This window comes from Pan troglodytes, chromosome 6, assembly GCF_028858775.2.
Source record: "Pan troglodytes isolate AG18354 chromosome 6, NHGRI_mPanTro3-v2.0_pri, whole genome shotgun sequence".
NCBI classification, from domain to species: domain Eukaryota; kingdom Metazoa; phylum Chordata; class Mammalia; order Primates; family Hominidae; genus Pan; species Pan troglodytes.
Genome location: NC_072404.2, coordinates 76,922,322 through 76,941,076, shown reverse-complemented (window position 1 = coordinate 76,941,076; position 18,755 = coordinate 76,922,322). Strand labels below are relative to the sequence as shown.

Sequence of the window (18,755 nt, the reverse complement as noted above, 5' to 3'; positions counted from 1 at the left end):
TTGTTTTCCATATAGATATGCTTAAAAAATAGGCTTGAAGTTCAACAACTGGCTCTTGGGCAAAAAGTGTATCACACACAGGTTGCATTAGTTTGGCTGGATATATTTTTGTTGTGGTGGTTGTTTTTGGAAGCTTCATAATCAGTCTTGGCAAAATGATATTGTGTGCAAAAACAGAGAATTATTCCAGATGCTGTGTTTGTAAACCTTAAGGAAAAAACTCAGCCCTGGTAAAATTCCCATAAGGCTAGCTGCTTAGGGCGACAACAGGGAAGGTGAATCTGTAAGGTTCGGGGATAATTCAATAAGGCTGTCATTGCTCTCCCATTCCACCTCCAACCCAAGGGTGCCAGGAATGCCCCCGTCCAAGAGCTGGGAGGAGGGTGGATGCCGAGAAATGATCCTGATGCTATTTGGCTCATGGATGACTCAGAGAAGGTGCTGTCAGAGCCTGATTGCCAATGTCATCCTCACTAGGTGATTTCATCCTGGGAGAAAGACAGCCACCAGCAGGGTTCTAGAAACATGATTTTCTTTCCTCATTTGACTGACAGGAACGAGGTGACAGAAACAGTGGGCTTTCACATAAAATGATGCCTCTCCCTTCGTGTTATTCCTGCAGCAGAGCTGCAAGCATGACATTCACAGTAACTCATCCTGTCCAAAACAGAGCTCATTATCTCTCCCTCCTCGGTCTTCCCTCTCTTGGTTAATAGCACCACCATATACTGAGTCACCCCAGCTGGAGAGCTAATAAGTAGGCAAGAAGGAGTAGAAAGGCCTGAGGATATGGAATTAGAAAAGCAGGATGTAATTGACATCTTTACAATAGAGAAAGAGTCTTGGGGAAATTAACCAAACCTCTCCGAGTTCCAGCTTCCTCTCACATGGGAATTATCGATATTATGATAATAATCCGGATGTATAAGATTTTCCCTGTCCAGCATCAAGTCGGGATTTCTTTTTTTTTTTTTTCCTTAGTCCAGTGATTTCTTTAACTGCAGTGGCTTATCTTGCATTACCAGGTCTGAGCTCTATGACTCCGATTTTCCCATCATTGTCTATGAGTGCTTCAGAGGCATGGGCTTGTAGCTCCGACTTTCCCACTCACCCAAGTCTGTCCCTCATTCCACTGTAGCTGTGCAAACTTCCACTTTTTGAGGGGACAGGGGAGGATCATCAGCTTTATTTATGTTTATGTTATTTTTAATTTTTAATTTTTGTGAGAACATAGTAGGTGTATATGTGTATGGGGTACATGAGATGTTTTGATAGAGGCATGCAATGTGAAATAAGTGCATCATGGAGAATAGGGTATCCATCCCTCAAGCACTTATCCTTTGAGTTACAATCAAACTACCCTCTTTAAGTTATTTTAAAATGTAAAATTAAGGGACTATAAATTAGTTCAGCCATTGTGGAAGACAGTGTGGCAATTCCTTAGAAACTTAAAGACAGAAATATAATTTGACCCAACAATCCCATTACTGGGTACATACCCAGAGGAATATAAATCATTCTATTGTAGAGGCACATGCATGCATATGTTCATTGCAGCACTATTCACAATAGCAAAGGCATGGAATCAACATAAGTGTCCATTAATGATAGACTGGATAAAAACAATGTGGCACATACATGCTACGGAATACTATGCAGCCATAAAAAAGGACAAGCTTATGTCCTTTGTAGGGACATGGATGGAGCTGGAGGCTATTATCCTTAGCAAACTAACGCAGGAATGGAAAACTAAATACTGTATATTCTCACTTACAAGTAGGAGCTAAATGGTAAGAACACATGGACACATAAGGGGAAACTACACATCCTGGGGCCTTTCAGAGGGTGGAGGGTGCAGGAGGAAGAGGATCAGGAGAAATAACTAATGGGTACTAGGCTTAATACCTGGGCGATGAAATGATATGTATAACAAACCCCCACAACACAGGTTTATCTAGGTAACAAACCTACACTTGTACCCCTGAACTTAAAAATAAAAGTTCAAATGAATAAATTAATTAATTAATAAAAATAAAAATAAACTAATAAAAAAAGTAAAATTAAGTTACTGTTCACTATAGTCACCCTGTTGTGCTCTCACATAACAATTCCTAGTCTTTCTATTTTTGTACCGATCAAGCTTCCATTTTTAATAAAATGTATTGATTTTATGATTATAGAAGGAATATACATTTTTGTTAAAAATGAAAATATAGGCTGGGTGCAGTGGCTCATGCCTGTAATCCCAGCACTTCGGGAGGCCAAGGCGGGAAGATCACTTGAGGCCAAGAGTTAGAGACCAGCCTGGCCATCATAGTGAAACTCCATCTCTACTAAAAATACAAAAATTAGCCAGGCTTGGTGGCGAGCACCTGTAGTTCCAGCTACTCGGGAGGCTGAGGCAGAAGAATCACTTGAACCCTGGAAGCAGTGGTTGTAGTGAGCTAAGATCATGCCACTGCACTCCAGCCTGGGTCACAGAGTGAGAACCTGTCTCAAAAAAAAAAAAGAAAGAAAATATAGAAAAGTCCAACAAGCCAACCAAAAAGAATAAAAGCATCATGTAACACATGCTGCAGAGACAGCCACAGATGTCATATTGTTAGACTCATTTTCTGTGTATGCTTAAGAACACTAAAAAATGAACATCTCTGTGACAAGTGCATCCTCATTATAGGAAGAAGTCCATCCCCGAGGCAGGGTGAGTCACAGGGACTGGAACGCGAGGGCTCCTGCTGCCTTGGAAGAGTCAGGGTCTGCTCACATGGGCATCAAGAGTCCTAAGCAGGGGGAATAACTTCTGGCCTGAATCACAGCCCCCGGCCCTCCTACCACAGGAGGATGCTTCCATAAATTGTATTCAGAAAAAAAAAAAAAAGCTCATTTCAGTCAAAGACAAACTGTAATATAAAAGAGACCAAGATAGAAGCTATAAAAGAAAACAGGAGGAAAGGGACAGAGGGAAATGGCAAATGAGAAATGCATGGAGAAAAATAGGGTCTTTGGCAAGAGGACCAGTATCACCAGGCTTTCATTCAGTAAAGAAAAGCTTAAAGAGGCATTTATGAAACTAGAGCTCAAGCAGAAATAGCAGCATGCAGAGAAGATATGGCAAGACAACAGAGATGAAATGTTAGCTGGAAGAAAGTAGTGAACAAGCAGGAAGAAGAAGAGAAAGATAAAGCTACTGAGAAACATAAGCTGTGTTAAAGGAAGGACAAAGAAGAATTAGCATAGCTGAAAGCACAGGAATTATTATGAAGAAAAGAGTTGAGAACAGCAAGCAAAATAGCTGGGTACAGCGGCTCACGCCTGTAATCCTGGCACTTTGGGAGGCCAAGGTGTGTGGATCACTTTGAGACCAGCCTGGGCCATATGGTAAGATCCTGTCTCTACAAAAAAATTAGCCAGGTGTGGTGGTGCGTGCCTGTAGTCCCAGCTACTCGGGAGACTGAGGTGGGAGGATCACCTAAGCCTGGGGAGGTTGAGACTGCAGTGAGCTATGATTGTACCACTGCACTTCAGCCTGGGTGACAGAGTGAGACCCTGTCTCAAACAAACAAAGAAACCAACAAACACCTATACACCTATTTCATATATGTATATAGAGAGTACCTATATAATCTATATCTATGTATCATGTATCTGTCTATCTATCTATGCGAAGAATAAAGTAAAAAAAAAAGTTCCAACATGTCATAATTGTTGTCCCCAAGAAAAAGATTAAAATAACAAAACAAAAATATATATTTTAAGATTTACTGTAAGAAAATTTTCCATAAAAAGTTTAAATCTATGTAACAGAAACAGCAAACCATGGCTCTCAGGAAAGCTGACATGCAACTATCAGCACCAAAATATTTCCTAAGAAATAGTAAACATGGCTGGGCATGATGGCTCATGCCTGTAATCCTAGTACTTTAGGAGGCTGAGATGGGAGGATGGCCTGAGGCCAGGAGTTTGAGAGCAGCCTGGACAACATAGTGAGACCTTGTCTCTACAAAAGTAAAAATTAAAAAAATATTAGCCAGGTGTGGTGGTGCATATCTGTAGTCCCAGCTACTCAGGAGGCTGAGACAGAAGGATCACCTGAGCCCAGAATCTCAAGGCTGCAGTGAGCTGTGATTGTGTCACTGTACTAGCCTGGGCAATAGAGCGAGATCATGTCTCAAAAACAAAACAAAGAAAACAAACATACATACAAAAAAAAATCATTCTCAAAAGGGACTATCAAAGGATATAACTGTTTCCAATTCCAGGTTCAGACACCCGCATCCCAATCATCCAATTAAAAAAAAAGAACAAAAATAGTACACATTATGGATAAAGAAATAATTCCTTGGTCATTGAATCAAAATATCAAGTTGATCCTGTGCATAAAAATTACAGGATGGGCCTCAGGCTTGCTTCTCTATATTCAGTGCTAGAGACAGTGGGGCTATACCAAATATCTTCAAGATAAGAAACAGTGACCCAATCATTTTAAACCCAGCACAACTTTTGCTAAAGCATAAAGGCAAAAAAAAAAAAAAAAACATTTTGGCACTGTCATAGGAATAGACATTTAGATTAATATAATAGGATTGAAAGTCCAGAAACAAACCTTCAAGTTTACAGTTAACTGATTTTCGGTAACTGTGCCAGAACAATTTTTTAAACAAATTTTGTTGAAGAAATAGAATATCCACATATTAAAAATGAAGTTGGACCCCTACCTCACAGCGTATACAAAAAATTGATTCAAAATGCATTAAAAGATTAAATGTTAAGAGCTAAAACTATAAAACTCCTAGAAGAAAACATAGGCATAAGTCTTCATAACTTGGATTAGGCAATAATTGTTTATATATGACACCAAAACCCAAGAAACAAAAGGAAAAACAGGTAAATTGGCTTCATCCAAATTAAATATTTTTTGTGCTTCGAAGGACATGATCAAGAAGGTAAAAAGACAACCCACAAATTGGAGAAAATATTTGCAGATCATATATCTAACAAAGGAATTGTATCTAGAATATGTAAAGAACTCTTACAATAGAATAATAAGAAAGAATAACCCAATTTAAAAATGGGCAAAAGATTGAAATAGACCATTCTCCAAAGAAAATATACAAGGTTGACCATGGTGGCACGTGCCTGTGGCCCCAGCTACTTGGGAGTCTGAGGTGGGAGGATTGCTTGAGCCCAGGAGATTGAGATTGCAGTGAACCATGTTCATGCCACTACACTCCAGCCTAGGTGACAGAGCAAGACTCGGTCTAAATAAATAAATAAATAAACAGAAAGAAAATATACAAATAGCCAATAGAAAAATAAAAAGATGCTTAACTTCAGTGGACACCAGGGAAAAGCAAATCAAAATCACAATGAAATGGCATTTTATATCCACTAGAATGCCTAAAATATAAAATAAAGAGAGAGATAATAATAAGTGTTGGTAAGGATGGAGAGAGATTGGAACCTTGTGCATTGCTGGTAAGAATGTAAACTGGTGCAGCCACTTGGAAAACAGTTTGGTTGATTTGGTTGATACTCAAAATGTTAATCACAGAATTGCCATATGACCCAGCAGTTCCACTTCAAGGTATATATCCAGGACAAATGAAAGTGTATGTCCACACAAAAACTTGTACACAAATGTTTATATCACGTTATTTATCATAGCCAAAAAGGTAGAAATAACCCAAATCTTTATACACATTTTGGATAAATAAACTGTGGTGTATCCATATAATGGAATATTATTTAACATACAAATAAATGAAGTACTGATACACGCTACCACGTTTGTGAAACTTGAAAACGTGCTAAGTGAAAGAAGTCAGTCAAAAAGACCACATATTGTATGATTCCATTTACATGAAATATCCAGAATAGGCAAATCTGTAGAGACATCAAGTACAGTACATTCGTTGTTACTGTACATTAGTTGTTATCTAGATTTGGGGGGCAGGTGAAGGCTGGGGTAAATGAGGAGTGACTGCTTATGGGTAATGGGTTCTTTTTGGAAGTGATAAAAAAGTCCTAAAAATGTTGATAGTTGGACAACTCTGTGGATATACTAAAAAGCATTGAATTGTACACTTTAAATGGATGAATTGCATGGTTATGTGAATTATAACTCAATAAAGCTGTTACAGGAAAAAAAAGAAGACCATTGTAAGGTGGCTAAGAATTTAAAGAATGTAAATCCCGTAGGGTCTTGTTAAAGAAATACTAGATGATAAACTTCAGCCAACCAAGAAATGAACAGTAACGTTATGGTAAACAGACTGGCTGTAAACATTGAATCAATTTAACTGTGGGACTAAACTAAAAAAGAAAAAAAGTGGTTTCAAAACAGTAAGTGTTCTAGATTCTAATCCATTCAATAAAATAAGAATCTCTGGGATCGTGCCACTGCACTGCAGCCTGGGCGACAGAGTGAGACTCCATCTCAAAAAAAAAAAAAAAAAAAAGAATCTGGGTTCATTCTGATATAAATAAATAGAGGAAGAAAAAGAAGCTCTTCCTTATAATAAAAGTTCAGCTAATAAATGTAACAGAACTTATGAAAATAGAAAATAGGCTGGGCACAGTGGCTCATGTATGTAATCCCAGGGCTTTGGGAGGCCGAGGCAGGCGGATCACCTGAGGTCAGGAGTTCAAGACCAGCCTGGCCAACATGGTGAAACCCTATCTCTACTAAAAATACAAAAATTAGCTGGGTGTGGTGGTGGGTGCCTGTAATCCCAGCTACTCGGGAGGCTGAGGCAGAAGAATCTCTTGAACTAGAGAGGCAGAGGTTGTAGTAAGCTGAGATCGCACCACTGCACTCAAGCCTGGGTGATAGAGCGAGGCTCCGTCTCTCAAAAAAAAAAAAAAAAAGAAAAGAAAAGAAAATAGAAAGTCACCATTTGGCAACCATTGTAGTGGCCTTTGGCCATAGTGGACCTGTGGTCGCACATTCAGGCATGCTAAGGCAGGCGGATGGTATGTTGATGATGTACAGGATGCTGGCATGATCTCAGAATATGCTCCCACAAAACAATAACCAATTGCAAGAGCAAAACTAGTGTCCTTCTGGTGGAGAAAACCGGGAGATTCCAGCATGACCAGGTGACTGGAAATTAGTGTCACCAGCGGTGGGTGGTAGAGATTGACATCGTGCACTTCTTTTTTTTTTTTTGAGACAGAATCTCGCTCTGTCGGCCAGGCTGGAGTGCAGTGGCACGATCTCAGCTCACTGCAACCTCCGCCTCCAGGCTCAAGCAATTTTCCTGCCTCAGCCTGCCGAGTAGCTGGGATTACAGGTGTGTGCCACCATGCCAGGCTAATTTTTGTATTTTTAGTAGAGACAGGGTTTCACCATGTTGGACAGGCTGGTCTTGAACTCCCGACCTCAGGTAATCCGCCCGCCTTGGCCTCCCAAAGTGCTGGGATTACAGGCGTGAGCCACCGCGCCTGGCCGACATCGTGCACTCTTAATGCAGAGAACACAGTATGATGTCAGTGACATCCCTACCAGGAATCCTTGATCTGAGTCTGGTCACAGAGAGACATCAGATGAACCCACACTCAGCGTCATCCCACAGAATAGGAGGCTTGTATTCTTTAAAATTGTTGGGGACATAAGTGACAGGAAAGATTAAGGAATTGGTCCAGGTTGGAGGACACTAGGAGACATGACAACTAGAATAGATGCAATACATTTTCCCGGATGGCATCTTGGACCCCAAGGGAAAAAGACACATCATTGAGAGAGTTGGTAAAATTTGAATGGGCTCTAAATGGATTGGATGGGAGCATAGTGAAAATGTTGACTTCCTGACTTAGAAGCTTGCATGATGAGAGATCTTTGTTTTAGAGAATGCACACGGAAGTATTTACAAGTGAAGGTATACTGTTCCCACAGCTAGCTCAAGTGGTGAAGGAAAAGACTAGTGTGTGTTTGTGTGTGTGTGTGTGTGAAAAGAGAAAGAATAAGAGCAAGGGAGGGAGAGTGGGGACAAGAGAGGGAGGAAGAGATGTAAAAATGCAATAAGATGGTAACAGCTGGGAAATATGGATGAAGCAGTTATGGGAATAACTTGAACTGTACTTGTAACTTCTATACATTTGTAATAATTTCAAAATACAGTATTTCTAAATAGCAGAATATAAATGTTAAAAATGTGAAAAATGGGCTGGGCGCAGTGGCTCACACCTGTAATCCCAGCACTTTGCGAGGCCGAGGCGGGTGGATCACCTGAGGTCAGGAGTTCAAGACCAGCCTGGCCAACATAGTGAAACCCTGCCTCTACTAAAACTACAAAAATTAGCCAGGCGTGGTGGTGCATGCCTGTAATCATAGCTACTTGGGAGGCTGAGGCAGGGGAATCACTTGAACCCAGGAAGTGGAGGTTGCAGTGAGCCGAGATCACGCCACTGCACTCCAGCCTGGCCGACAGAGTGAGAATCTATCTCACAAAAAAAAAGGGGGGGGGGGACAATGTAAATAAAAAGAAAATGGTATAATTATCAACAGAGAAGAATTTGTTGGCTCAGAGTTTTTGAACATGCTATTCTTCCTTCCTGAATTGTCTCACCCCACATTGTTTTAATACAGTCTTGCTCTGTCACCCAATCTGAAATGTAGTAGTGCAGTCATGACTCACTGCAGCCTCAACCTCCCTGGATCAAGTGATCCTCGCACCTGATGTAGGCATTTACCACCACACCTGTATAAATTTATTTATTTATTTATTTATTTTTTGTAGAGATGGGGTCTCCCTATGTTACCCCAGGCTGGTCTCAAACTCCTGGCCTCAAGCAATCCTCTTGCCTTGGCCTCCCAAAGTGCTAGGATTACAAGTGTGAGCTACCACACCCAACCTCTAACCCCACATTTTAAAAGGGTGGATTATCTCGTGCCATTCATGTCTTAGCTTAAATATCCTTAGGAAAGAATGCCCCTGGCTACCCTTGCTTCTAGCTATTTTCTTTGCGGCACTCATAAGCAGCCAACATCATACTAGGTAATTACCTATTGGCCACACAGAGGTGGGCACTTGATATGCTTGGTTTATTGCTCCATGATGCCTCTTTTCCTTGAGGATCCAAAATGCCATCCAGGAGCATGCATTGCATTTAGTTGTCATGTTGCCTCCATCTTCTCCAATCCTCGGTACCCCCCCCCCAAAAAAAAAAAATGGCTGGCACATAGTAGTTGCTCATTAAACATCTCTTATTGTTGAAATGCTGAGATGGAGAAAGAGCACAGAAATTGGAAGGTGAAGCATTCTGATTCCCCTTTAATACCCCTCAGGGTCAACAGATATAATTTAAAGGGCAAACTGCTAAACACCATGTGTCCTTTGTAACCATTTGTGTGAGAAAAAGACTGAAAAGGCTAGGCACCTTTCATCTTAATTAAATGAAATTAATTAAAAGCTCATGTCTGTAATGCCAGCACTTTGAGAGGCTGAGATGGGAAAATCACTTTAGCCCAGGAGTTCGAGACCAGCCTGAGCAACACATTGAGACCCCATCTCTATTTTCAAAATACAAATAATATAAATTTTAAAAATAAAGAGACAGAAAAGTAGGAGAATGGGCTCCTCCTACATGTGGGCTGTAAAAATACAGCATATCTCAGTGCTCGTGGATGGGACACTCACATCTTCTCACATATATTTTAGCCTCCAAGAAAATGCCTTGGCTGACTACATCCCATTTTAGGGCAGAATATCCCAGCTGTGAATAGGCACAATTGCCATATCCATAAATCCTAGGCAATCAGACTGACTGGGTTCAAATCTCAGCTCTGCCATTTATTAGCTGCTTGATGTTGAGAAAGTTACCTATCTCTTTCTTGGTTCGCTCATCTATAAAATGGGAACAATAGTAGTACATATCTCACAGAAATGTTGTGAAGGAAATAATATTTAAGTGTCCAGAAAACAGTGCGTGGGCTGGGCATGGTGGCTCATGCCTGTAATCCCAGCACTTTTGAAGGCCAAGGTGGGCGGATCACCTGAGGTCAGGAGTTCGAGACCAGACTGGCCAACACGGTGAAACCCCGTCTCTACTAAAGATACAAAAAAAAAAATGTAGCCTGGCCTGGTGGTACACACCTGTAATCCAAGCTACTTGGGAGGCTGATGCAGGAAAATCGCTTGAACCTGGGAGGCGGAGGTTGCAGTGAGCAGAGATGGCGCCACTGCACTCCAGCCTGGGCAATAAGAGCAAGACTCCATCTTGAAAAACAAAACAAAAACAAACACAGACAAACAAAAAGAAAACAGTGTATGGTACAGCTATGCTATAAATAATGCTATGAGTATCATCAAAAGACTTGTATCTTTTGGTTAATCTCTGCTAATAAACCCACTACAACTATGAAGTAACTGACTTTCCAATATTAAATGCACCCCATTCTTTCCTCTAGCTTAGTCCCTCTAACCACAAAATAATCCCAGGATGTTAAAAAAAAAAGTATAAGGTATTGTTCAATATATCCTGTGACTTTGATTGTGGCAAAGACTGCTCTACGCTCACTTTCTTTTCCTCCTGGGCACAGAGCAAGAGAACCCTCCCAGCTTCCCTTGCAGTGGAAAGTGCCGGGGGCTGAGTTCTGAACAATGGAATATGAACAGAATGATGCACACTGCATGCCTCTCTAACCCTCAGATCTCTAGACAACTGCAGAATATCCAGTAGAGAACTCTGGGGTTCTAGGGGATAGTAGAGTGTGGGTCCTTGACCCTGTAAACAAACAAACAAAAAATTATAAGGTCTTCCCCAAACCATCTGAATGGACGCCTGCTCTCCAACAAGGGCATTCCAAAGTTAACCTGATAAAACTAGTTTAGGACATGATGGGAAGGGGGAGCCAGATGTGCCTCATTATACCCGCCGCCCCTTTGGAATTACTTATAAAACAGACTCTTTCAGTCTGATAAATATTTGCAATCTATTGTCTCTGAAGCCTGCTACCTGGAGGCTTCATCTACATCATAAAACCTCAGTCTCCACAACCCCCTACTGTAACCCTAACCCAGACATTCCTTTCTATTGATAATAACTCTTTCAACCAACTGCCAATCCAAAAATCTTTGAATCTACTCGCAACTTGGAAGCCCCCACTTCCGTTTGTTCAGCCTTTCTGGACTGAATCAATGTACGTCTTCTGTGTATGATTGATGCCTTACTTATCTCCCTAAAATGTTAAGAAACCTAGTTGTGGACCAGCCACCTTGGGCACATGTTCTGAGGATCTCCTGAGGACTATGTCAACAGGCCAATGGTCAGTCACATTTGGCTCAGAAGAGATCTCTTCAAATATTTTAGAGTTTGACTCTTTCCATTGACAACCCCATGAACACATATTGGGCTGTGATCTGGGTTTAAGCCACTGAGTCTTGGCGTTTGTGTGCTATATAGCACTTAGCCTGACCTGGCTGAGAAATGCATAGTATTGGCAAAGGAAGGAGTTAAGGGAAGAGAATTGAGAGGAGGGGTTGGAGAGCAGGGAGGGTCAGCCTTGGACAAAAGAAGTTCAGACTGATTGAAGCAGCACAGATATCCTGAAGACACAGAATAAAATCTTTGCAATAGCCAAGTTCAGATAACTGTGCTTGGAGAATTGAAGAGAAGCAGGGGAGGTGTGAAAGGGAAAATAAAAAGGCTCTAAGGTTGGAAAACGTGTGTGAGCATTTGAGCTGATGGAGACAGGCTGCAAGTCAGCTACACAAACCACTTCAGTTCAACAATAGGTATTGAGCTGGAGGGCAACATCTTCTTCCATCAGTGAATGCCTGGGCTGGGAAGATATAATAATGCAGGCAGCTCCAACAAGACTGAAACTGAAAGCCATGGAATCCTCTAACACAGGGGTCCCCAACCCCCGGGCCATAGACTGCAACTGATCCTCTGTGGCCTGTTAGGAACCAGGCTGCACAGCAGGAAGTGAGTGGCAGGCAAGGGAAGCTTCATCTGTATTTTCAGCTGCACCACACCAGTCTCATTACTGCCTGAGCTCTGCTTCCTGTCAGATCAGTGATGGCATTAGATTCTCACAGGAGCACGAACCCTATTGTGAACTGTGCACATGAGGTATCTAGGTTGCGCACCCCTGATGAGAATCTAATGCCTGATGATCTGTCACGGTTTCCCATCACCCCCAAATGGGAGGAAAACGAACTCACAGTTGCCACTGATTCCACATGATAGTGAGTTGTTTAATTATTTTGTTACATACTACAATGTATTAATAATAGAAATAAAGTGCACAGTAATCATAATGCACTTGAATTATCCCAAAACCATCCTTACCCCTAGTTCATAGAAATATTGTGTTTGACAAAACTAGTCCCTGGTGCCAAAAAGATTGGGGACCTCTGCTCTAGAATGTTGGGGTGACTGCTTAGAGGGGTTCCACTTAAGACAGAGCAGAAATCCTCTCTTAGGGGCCTGTTGGACACCCCTCACTCCCAAGCATAAAAATAAAGGAAAATCTTGATTTCCCCAAGGGAAATCCCAGGCACCTAGCTAACCTTGAAGATTAAGTGAGCAACTTGATAAGCAAGAAGATAGTACCTTAAAACAATAGCCAAGGAAGTTAGAGTTTGGTTCCCTGTAGAAACTAAAGAAACGTCTTAACACATATCCCTGAGTTGTTTTTTAAAAACCTACACCCCCATCAAATAGATGTCAGATAAAGAGAAACTGAGGACTGAACTTTAACCACCTCCTTTGCCCCTGAATTTCTTTTTTGAGGGGTCTGGAGGGGTCACACTGTGGGCCAGAGTTAGTATTCTTTGTTGCTGACCACAGAATTTTAGACAAGACTTTACCTCCTTAACCAATCACAAATCAGAAAATCTTTGAATCCGTACGACCTGTGGGCGCCCTCTTTGAGATGTCCCGTCTTTTTTTAGGTCAAACCAATGTATGGCATTCACATATTGATTAATAACTTTCCTGTTACCTCTGCTTCCTTGCCTTTAAAATGTCTTACCTGTAAGCCAGGTAGGAGTTCAGGTCTTAAGAATGAGCTGCCCTAGTCTCCTTGCTCGGCACCCTGCAAATAAATGCTTCACTTTCTCTTGCTGCAATTCTGATGCCCAGTCCTGATGGCTTTGCTGCACTGGGTGGGTGGACCCAAGTTGAGTTTAGGATAACACTTTATCCTAAAATTATGTGTATCCCATTCTTCTGTTAGTGCCAGTTCCAAAAAGATACAAAGGTAATTAATGAATCTAAAAGTGAATATTGGCCAGGCCTGGTGGCTCATGCCTGTAATCCCAGCACTTTGGGAGGCCAAGGTGAGTGGGTCACTTGAGGTCAGGAGTTTGAGACCAGCCTGACCAACATGGCAAAACCTGCCCTTCTAAAAATACAAAATTAGCCAGGCGTGGTGGCACACACCTGTAATCCCAGCTACTAGGGAGGCTGAGGCACGAGAATCACTTGAACTGAGGAGGCAGAGATTGCAGTGAGCTGAGATCATGGCACTGCGCTCCAGCATGGGTAACACAGCAAGACTCTGTCTCAAAATAAAATAAAATAAAAGTGAATATCTATTTCCAATGACAAATATTTATCAATGACTCCCCATGTAAGATGCACTGTTCTAGGTTATTTGAAAATGCAGGAATGTTAAGAAACATTGTCCGTCTTTGAGGATCTCATATTCCTGTCAGAAAGACAGCCCTCACAGATGAGGGAGAACAAAGCACAAAAATGAAGGATCAATGCTTGCATGTGTCACACAATAAGGGCAATATTTCATATTTGATATTAGTGAGGAATGGATCATGTCACCCTATAACTATGGAAAATTAGAGAAAGTTGTTTTATTTTAAAGAGGATCTACTAAACATTCTAAGTGCCAGTGAGGGCTTTCGAAATGATGGCTGAAGCTGTGCCAACCCAAGGGGAGGAGAAGATTGAAGACTTGGCCCATGTCAATAGCAGAAAACAATAAATAGGGGTTGGTCATAGAATGGTTGTTCAGCCTAGTCTTGGCAACTTGTCTTAATTTCTTTAGTATAGGTAACTATTTATTCGTAGAAAAATGTGGGCATCCTTACATGAGTTATTAATAGGCTGAGAATGTAGTTCATAGAATATCCCTTCTTGTTTTGGCCAAATTAAGGTAGTTATGGAGAAAGAAGAAAACTTACAAAACAGAAATCACACAATCAAGTCATAAAGCTGGTGACAGATGAATGGCACTGTCACTAATACCAGAAACACTTTAATAGCTGCCAAAGGGCCTCCCCAACCATGCTGGACCCAGGCAGAAAAAGGAGAGAACTGAGAAGTTCAGGTTCCCAGGGACTTGGTGAGTGCAGGTCAATGCGGGTAGGGTTGTGAATATTGCACACACACCAAGCCTTCCTTCTCAGAGGACTCCTGGGGTAAAAAATTCAGGAGTTTTATAGGCAACACTCAAGAGTAAGCTGGTCAAATGGTTAATTTCTCTCCCAAGTTCTTCGTAGAGAATACAGCGTCAAGCAAGGAAATCAAGTCAACAAGCTGAAAGGACACAAAGTCTAAAGAAGAGCTGTGGTGAAAGTAAAAAAAATGGACAAAATTAAAATAAAGGGGGAGGAAACTAGATGAGCTGTAATGGGAGAAAAAGATCAGAGGATCCTGAGCAATTGCAACCAGTAAAGCTGGAATGACCATCATTCTGTGGCCACAGATATCAAGCATGTGTATAGGTTACGATGGTTTAATAACAGATGGATGGTTTTCTTTTTTTTTTTTTTTTTTTTGAGATGGAGTCTTGCTCTGTCACCCAGGTTACAGTGCAGTAGCATGATCTCGGCTCACTGCAACCTCAGCCTCCCGGGTTCAAGTGATTCTCCTGCCTCAGCCTCCCTAGTAACTGGGACTACAGGTGCACATCACCACGCCCAGCTAATTTTTTTATTTTTAGTAGAGACTGGGTTTCAATATGTTGGCCAGGATGGTCGTGATCTCTTGACCTCAGGTGATCCACCCACCTCGGCCTCCCAAAGTGCTGAGATTACAGGCATGAGCCACCGTGCACGGCCGGATAGATGGTTTTCTAATCTCCCAAGGAAGAATATTGGAAAGGATCATGATTGCTCAAATGCTACCCACGTCTTGACTTTCCTTTCTTACTTCTAAGGCTTATGAAAGTGAGGTGTATGGTTGTCTCCACCTTGCACACTTTTAATGGGAATTCTTTTTTAAAAAAAATTTTTTTGGTTCGGGAGTACATGTGAAAGTTTGTTACACAGGTAAACTCGTGTCTCGAGGGTTTGTTTTGCAGATTATTACATCACTTGGATATTAAGCTCAGTACCCAATAGCTATCTTTTCTACTCCTCTCCCTCCTCCCACCTGCTACCCTCAAGGAGACCCCAGTGTCTGTTGTTCTTCTCTTTGTGTTCATGGGTTCTCAACATTAAGCTCCTACTTACAAGTGAGAACCTGCAGTATTTGGCTTACTGTTTCTGGGTAATGGCCTCCAGCTTCATCCATGTTCCTGCAAATAACATGATCTCATTCTTTCTTATGGCTGCATAGTATTCCCTGGTGTATATATACCATATTTTCTTTATCCAATTTGTCATTGATGGGCATTTAGGTTGATAACATGTCTTTGCTATTGTAAATAGTGCTGCAACAAACATTTGCATGCATGTGTCTTTATGGTAGAAAGATCTATATTCCTCTGGGTGTATACCCAGTAATGGGATTGCTGGGTTGAATGGTAGTTCAGCTTTTAGCTCTTTGAGGAATTGCCAACTGCTTTCCACAATTGTTGAACTAATTTATACTTCTACCAACAGTGTGTAAGTGTTCCCTTTTCTCCACAACCTTGCCAGCATCTGTTATTTTTTGACATTTTAATAATCTGATTGGTTTCAGATGGTATCTCTTTGTGGTTTTGATTTGCATTTCTCAAATGATCAGTGATATTGAGCTTTTTTTAAGTGCTTGTTGGCCGCATGTATGTCTTCTTTTGAAAAATGTCTATTCATGTCCTTTGCCCACTTTTCAATGGGGTGGTTTCTCTTGTAAATTTGTTTAAATTCCTTATAGATGCTGGATATTAGGTCTTTGTCAGATACATAGTTTGCAAATATTGTCTCCCATTCTGTAGGTTGTCTGTTTACTCTGTTGATAGTTTCTTTTGCTGTGCAGAAGCTCTTCAGTTTAATTAGATCCCACTTGTCAATTTTTGTTTTCATTGTGATTGCTTTTGATGTCTTTGTCATGAAATATTTGCCCGTTCCTAGGTCCAGGATGATACTGCCTAGGTTTTCTTCCAGGATTTTTATAGTTTGGGGTTTTACATTTAAGTTAGAAGATAGATAACAAACTGATTTACAAATAAATAATATGCCGGGTGGTCATAATTACTAAGGAAACAATAAACTAGGATAAAAGGAATAACAATTCATACAAACAACAGAGGAAAATTTAAATAGTGATAAAAGAAGACATATAACAGGGTGGGCATAAGTGAGAGTTAATTGTATATGTCAACTTGACTAGGTTAAGGGATACCCATACAACTAGCAAAACATTATCTCTGGGGGTGTCTGTGAGGGTGTTTCTGGAGGAGATTAGCATTTGAATCAGTAGACTGAGTGAAGAAGAGCTGCTCTTAGTAATGTGGGAAAAGGCCGAGTGCAGTGGCTCATGCCTGTAATCCCAGCACTTTAAGAGGCCAAGACGGGTGGATTACCTGAGGTCAGGAGTTCGAGACCAGACTGGACAACATGATGAAACCCCATCTCTACTAAAAATACAAAGATTTGCTGGGCGTGGTGGCATGCACCTGTAATCCCAGCTACTCAGGAGTCTGAGGCAGGGAAATTGCTTGAACCCGGGAGGCAGAGGTTGCAGTGAGCCGAGATCACGCCATTGCACTCCAGCCTGGGCTACAAGAACAAAACTCCATCTCAAAAAAAAAAAAGAGTAACGTGGGTGAATGCCAACCAATCCATTGAGAGTCCAGATAGAACGAAAAGGCTGAGGGAGGGCTAATTATTTTTCTTTTCTGGAGCTGGGACATCCATCTTTTCCTGCCCTTGAACATTGGAGCTACTGATTCTTGGGTCTTTGGACTCCAGGACTTATACCAGCCTGTCCCCTAACCCCTGCCCTGGTTCTCAGACCTTTGTCCTTGGACTGAAAGTTACACCATCAGCTTTCCTGGTTCTCCAGCTTACAGGTAACAGATCATTGGACTTCCTGGCCTTCATAATCACATAAACCAATTTTCATAATTTTATAATTATTTGCATAACAATGCAAAGTGCTCCAAATATATATGGAGAGTTTAGGTCTTAGAATAAATTCTATGCAACAGCCAAGTTCAGATAACCGTAGTAGCTCTTAAAATAAAACCTTTGCAACAGCAGAGATTATATATAATCTCTGTTTTTCTGAGAAACCCTAATACAGCATATAATTTTATGAGGAAATTAGGCAATGCTGCACTTTGCACTTGAGTAGAAAAGTGGGCACTGAGCTTTCTGACAAGCAGTGAGCAAAACATACTGAATTTGGTCATTTAACTTATGCAATTAAAAAATATAGACATATGTATGTCATCAAAAAGAGTCAAGCTCTGTAAAATATTTGAAGAGATTTGATTTGAGCCAAATGTGAGTGACTATGGCTCATGACACAGCCCTCAGGAGGTCCTGAGAACATGTGTCCAAGGTAGTCAGGGTACACCTTGGTTTTATACATTTTTAGGAGGCATGAGACATCAATCAAATACATTTAAGGAATACATTCAGGAAGGCGGGACAACTCCAAGCAAGGGCTTCCAGGCTATAGGAAAATTTAAACATTTCCTGGTTGACAATTGGTTGAGTTTGTCTAAAGACCTGGGATCCATACAAAAGAAATGTCCAGGTTAAGGTAAAAGATTGTGGAGACCAAGGTTCTTTTGAAGTGTTATAGTGGCTGCCCTTAGAGACAATAGATGACAAATGTTTCCTATTCAGATCATCAAAAGGTGCTAGACTCTTAGTTAATGTCTTTAGGATTGAGAGGGCCTGTAACAAAAAGATCTAGCTATGTTGATAGAGATTCTTTACAGATGCAAGTTTTTGCCCACAAAGGAGAGCTTTGCAGGGCCATTTCAAGATATGGCAAAGAAACGTATTTTGGGGTAAAATATTTTGACTTTCTTCTTTGTCACATAATGTTATGCCAGAGTTAGATTAGAAAGTAAGTCACAAAATATAGGGTTAAATAAAACCCATCTGGGCCGGGCGCAGTGGCTCACGCCTGTAATCCCAGCACTTTGGGAGGCCGAGGCGGGCGGATCACGAGGTCAGGAGATGGAGACCATCCTGGCTAACACGGTGAAACCCTGCCTCCACTAACAAAATACAAAAAATTAGCCGGGCGTGGTGGCAGGCGCCTGTAGTCCGAGCTACTCCGGAGGCTGAGGCGGGAGAATGGCGTGAACCCAGGAGGCGGAGCTTGCAGTGAGCCGAGATTGCGCCACTGCACTGTAGCCTAGGCGACAGAGAGAGACTCCGTCTCAAAAAAATAAATACATAAATAAATAAATAAAATAAAAATGTAAAATAAAACCCATCTGATGAGAATTTATGGTTTGTAGGCCATGACTCTCCAGACCCCTTGGATAGGAATTTGGGCAAGAAAAGAAATCAGAGCTTAGTCCTCATGTATACATATTTTTTTCAGATAAGATGTTTTTCCAGCATCAAACGCTAAAGAGTATGTACCTTAATAATCCTTTTAAATACCTTAACTTCAGAGAA

General features: G+C 41.2%; 1 long non-coding RNA gene across 1 annotated transcript in view; it reads left to right on the top strand.

Annotated features, from left to right (window-relative positions):
- The window catches only part of LOC134810543 (uncharacterized), a 140,262-nt gene that overhangs the window by 12,238 nt on the left and 109,269 nt on the right, over positions 1–18,755 (top strand). The gene's annotated exons all lie outside the window — the stretch shown is intronic.